Source organism: Hemitrygon akajei, chromosome 11, assembly GCF_048418815.1.
Source record: "Hemitrygon akajei chromosome 11, sHemAka1.3, whole genome shotgun sequence".
Lineage (NCBI taxonomy): Eukaryota > Metazoa > Chordata > Chondrichthyes > Myliobatiformes > Dasyatidae > Hemitrygon > Hemitrygon akajei.
Genome location: NC_133134.1, coordinates 87987373 through 87992170, shown reverse-complemented (window position 1 = coordinate 87992170; position 4798 = coordinate 87987373). Strand labels below are relative to the sequence as shown.

The following is a 4798-nucleotide window of genomic DNA, read 5'->3' as shown; positions in this document are numbered from 1 at the left end:
TACCCATTTTCCTCCTCCGGTTTCCGTTGAGACAATCTTTTCACAATTATACAAGATATAATATTCTTTACAGATAATATTTACATTTCTTAAAGGTAATATTGGCATTCGGTTCTCCCTCTCCGATGGTTGGCCATACACCGAGGACTCCTCTCTTACCTTTTAGTCTAAATTTGCTGTCCTGGGGATCTCAGTGTCCTTTTTTCCAATTATATATATATATATATAATTGTATATAAAATACAGCACAGTTCATATTATTTTACTGAAACCAGAGAGGAATGATGCGCAAGCGTTAAAGAGTTTCTATTTCTTGCTTGGCACAGAAAAGATTGTATTTAATGTGAAGAAATTCACCTGGTATCAATGTTCAGCAGCGTGAAATACTGAGCGCTTGTGTGGTTTCTGTGGTGTAGTGGTTATCACGTTCGCTTTACACGCGAAAGGTCTCCAGTTCAATCCTGGACAGAAACACGGTTGATTTATCTTTTCACTCCAGGGTTTGGCAAACATATAACACTCAACGGTCCCGTGAACAAGACTATTATCATGGGCATAAATGGTGTAAATGTCGTGAACCTTCGATTTGTTTTCATTGACATTAACATTCACTACATTGCTCTGCACATCTAACAAAGATAGAATAATTAAATTTAAATTAAGATAAATTATAGAGAAGTTACACGGCATAGATATTGCCTGACTTGCTGAGCTCCTCCATAATTTTGTGTGCGTGTGTCACTAAATAAAGGACTGAGCGCGCAGACAGAGGGGGAAGAAGGTTGATATGAATTCCACACGGTGAATATAAACGAATATTAAAATGTGACAGGAAACTTTGTAACTACTGTGTGTGGATGAACTAGGTCACTGAAGAGAAATCGGTTCCGAGACACGGCTCATTCAGAAACACAGAAGAAACATAGAAAACCTACAGCACAAAACAGGCCCTTTGGCCCACAAAGCTGTGCCGAACATGTCCTCACCTGAGAAATTACCGAGGGTTATTCATAACCCTTTATTTTTCTGAGCTCCATGTACCTGTCCAGGAGTCCCTTCAAAAACCCTATCGTATCCGCCTCCACCACCGTCGCCGGCAGCCCATTCCACGCACTCACTACTTTCTGCGTGAAAAACTTACCGCTGATATCTTCTCTGTACCTACTTCCAAGCACCTTAAAACTGTGCCCTCTCGTGCTAGCCATTTCAGCCCTAGGAAAAAGCCTCTGACTATCCACACGATCAATGCCTCTCATCATCTTATACACCTCAAGAGATTGACAGCTCTTCGACGGCAGCGCCGGGACGAGGGAGAAGAAATCCTACGCTGACCGGTAAAACTCCACCACAGCAGGAGTTCATCAAAGTACTTTTAATGAGGGAAATTGCATCGTTGGGCCCCGTGGCGCAATGGTAGCGCGTCTGACTCCAGATCAGAAGGTTGCGTGTTCGAATCACGTCGGGGTCACAAACTTTGTTCCCCATTTTATTATCACAGTTCCGTTGAATAATTCTTTCCAGAATTCAGTGAAACTTCTGCTTCTACAAGTAACTGCCAAACGAGCAGTTATTTCTCATATTTTGCCAAGTTCAGCACTGAGTTGTTGATATTTACCCTGTGTCGAAAAACAAAATTACCCTTTTATTAGAAAAAACCTGCGGACGTTGTAACCTGAAATTAACACAGAAAACTGCAAACATTCACCAGCTTAGCCAGCATCTGTGAAACGAAGGAGCTACGTTTTCAGCACATTCTGCCTTCCCTTCATCTTTGCATTTATCTTTCTTCAGAAAGTCGGTAAAGTCGCCGCCAGTCCCACTGAATATTGGCAGCATTTTAAAAGTTCGCAATGTCACCAGAACCACGCAAATTTTAAAGATCGACGAGGATTAAATATTCGACAAAAGGGGCAGGTATATGAAAAGGGTCTCAGCAATTTCTTCTCCGGGTTCTTCCCTTTGAATTGAAGCTCAAGAGACTGGAATAACAGATCAGTGGCATTGAAAAGCAAAGGTTGTTCTAAGCTTCGGGAAAATTTCCGTTCTTCTCGACTGTTCACTAATGTCAATTGAAGCGAACAATTAGCGAAACCTTCACTGAAGCTTCACTGGAGGGAAAGAAGTTTATTAAAAGCAATGTTAAATAGATAGGATTTGACCTTACGTTTTTATGTGTCAACTGAGTCTGCATCTCTTCTTGATTTAGGCGATAAATTCCAGCATAGTGCAAAACAGTTGACCTGCCAATTATCTTTTGAGGGAGATTGCTTAAATTTAAGAGACCAGCCGAAGAGAGCTGAGAGCTCGAGCAAGGTTATAAAACGAAATAAAATTCCGTGATGTACTCGATCTGACACCATTAAGAGGTTAAACATCAAGTAAAAGAACATTGAAGTCAATTCTAAAATTGCAATGCAGACTAGCTCGGACGGGAATGAATCGCTCCCTCATCCTGGTTTTAGATTAAAGTCTAGTAGCGGCGTTATGAATTAGTTTAAGTTTGTCAGTAAATCGCGATACTAGGCCGTTAAAAACTATTTTCTGGTCGTCTGGTCTATTCGATACAAAGCAGGAAAACTCCGTGACAGACAGATCTTAAGCATCGATGTGTTGTGGGTTCTGTTCTGAATTTTGTTTTGCGGAATATGAAACTATCCCCGAATTCTGCCGACAAGGTGCAGGAGGCGAAAGTGTGCTCAAGGCAATGTCTTTCGGACAGCCCCAGCGGGTGCTCGTCCGGAATTATACTGGTTCAGAATCAGATTCCGTTTTCATATCACTATCATGCGTCATGAAATCTGTTGCTTTGTGGCACAATTTTAAAAACTATAAGTTACAAGAAACAAGAAAGGGGTGGTGGTAGAATTAACTTCCGCTCTATGAATCTACTGAAGATTAAAGTGCGACAGAAAACAGTGTGAGAACCGGGCGTGGACAGACATGGTCAATGCAGAAAGCGGCTGGAAGGCACGGGTCAGGCAGATTCTTAAAAAGCCCAGCTGTCTTGCTGAGAGGACGGAAATCCTTCTCTCTGATTAGTGAGACTTACCCACTACGGTTCAATAAGAGCGTGGATCAGAGCAGCGGTACACTGAAAGTATATTCTCAGCACGGAATGGGAGGCAGTTTAAAAAGAGCAGTCCGGCAGCAAGTCGAGCCGGTGACATGTAAACAGCCGCACTGCAATCCAGAGCTCCCTGTGAATAAAGCACAAATTAAGCGTCTATGCATGAAAAGTTGATTGCTTATTCCCCTCCACAGATGCTGACTGACTTGCTGATTTGCTCCAACATTTCCAGCATCTGCAGAAAATCGTGTGTTGTTGAGTTCCTCCAGCATTTTGTGTTTCTTGCTAAACAAAATGCTGAGCGGACAGAACACGGGAGGTGGAAATTTGAATTAAAGTCCACTCGGCGAACCTAATACAGTAGAACACAGCGTAGCACTTTGTGCGGGTGGGCTGATTGAAAAGGCGGAAAGCAACTCTCAGATGCTGCTGAATCAGCGATTGGCAGCTCTCCGTCGGTAGCGCCAGGGCGTGAAAGCGATCAACAGCGGAGCTTGCATGAAACCAACTTCACCAAGCGCAATTCACCCCACAAACCCAACGCTCCCCTGGAAGTTAAACCCAGCACCTCATTTTCACTGGACACACGCTTTGACTAGTCCACCTACGAGCCGAACCGAGCTGTAATGCTCAGATGCAACTTGTTATGTATCCTCTCATTGCGTGGGAATTGCTTCAGAATTTGTTAATTTCCTCGGATTTACTGCTCTGTCTACTTCCAAACATTGCATGACCATATTCAGAGACGGATTCTCCTCAGTGATATTACCACCTGGTTTACTAAACACTTCATTCACATCACCCCCAATGCATTACTCGCCTTCTGAAGATCGGTAAAGCCAGTTGGGGGAGGCGATACGTGGGTAGGGGAGGTGGGGGTGAAGTGAGAAGCAGGGAGGTTGGTGAACCGATCGTAGTAAATTGCGTTACTAGGCCGTTAAAACTTGAAGAACGTTAAGACTTTGAAGAACTCGAGTGAAGTAGATTTCAAAGAAGAGTAGTAGTGAGAGAGGGTATCACGCAGCTCTCATCGAAGATTTAAACTTCTTCACAATTCTAACCCTCACTGCCGCACCGAACTACTTTCCGCCTCACGTGGCTTCACCAATCACTTTCCCCTTCCTTTTCCCCCTTCTTCGTATTCTGGCTTATCGTCTCTTCTTTTCTGCTACTAATGCAAGGTCTCGGCCGAAACGCTAACTGCTTATTCCTCTCCATACTACTGTATATTCCTCCAGCGTTCTGTGGGTGAGGAGTGTTGTGGTTGTGTCACTTTCCAATTCTTTGATATGATTTCAACAAAAAAAGTCTTAGAATGTTTCTGCCTGGTTTCGAACCAGAGACCTTTCGCGTGTTAGGCGAACGTGATAACCACTACACTACAGAAACTGCACCGTCGGTTGCTATGTTTCACAGCTGCTGATCTGAAGAGTCTTCTGCACAACACCAACTGCTAGAGTGTGTCTAGTGGCTAAATCTACTTAAATCTAATTTCAGGTACTAATAAAACCCTGAACACAAAGGCCTGTTTCTGCTGATAACAATCTTCACAACCCCGCCACAACTGAAATTTCCTCCTGCTGACTCAACCCAGAAGATGCAACTGCACCATATACAGGTATTTAATAATCTCCGAGTGGTCCTGTGAGTTCCTTCTTGTATGTGCGAAATGGAAGTCAAAGAAACAAAATATCAATAACGGCTCCTGCTGAGGAAATGGGGAGAAAGAAA

General features: G+C 43.3%; 3 non-coding genes across 3 annotated transcripts; 2 read left to right on the top strand and 1 right to left on the bottom strand.

Annotated features, from left to right (window-relative positions):
• Positions 1 to 401: 401 nt before the first annotated feature.
• On the top strand, positions 402 to 474 carry trnav-uac (transfer RNA valine (anticodon UAC)). Its single transcript has one exon. It is a non-coding gene; the product is annotated as a tRNA-Val (tRNA).
• Positions 475 to 1396: 922 nt separating this feature from the next.
• On the top strand, positions 1397 to 1468 carry trnaw-cca (transfer RNA tryptophan (anticodon CCA)). Its single transcript has one exon. It is a non-coding gene; the product is annotated as a tRNA-Trp (tRNA).
• A 2915-nt stretch (positions 1469 to 4383) lies between these two features.
• On the bottom strand, positions 4384 to 4456 carry trnav-aac (transfer RNA valine (anticodon AAC)). Its single transcript has one exon. It is a non-coding gene; the product is annotated as a tRNA-Val (tRNA).
• Positions 4457 to 4798: the final 342 nt, after the last annotated feature.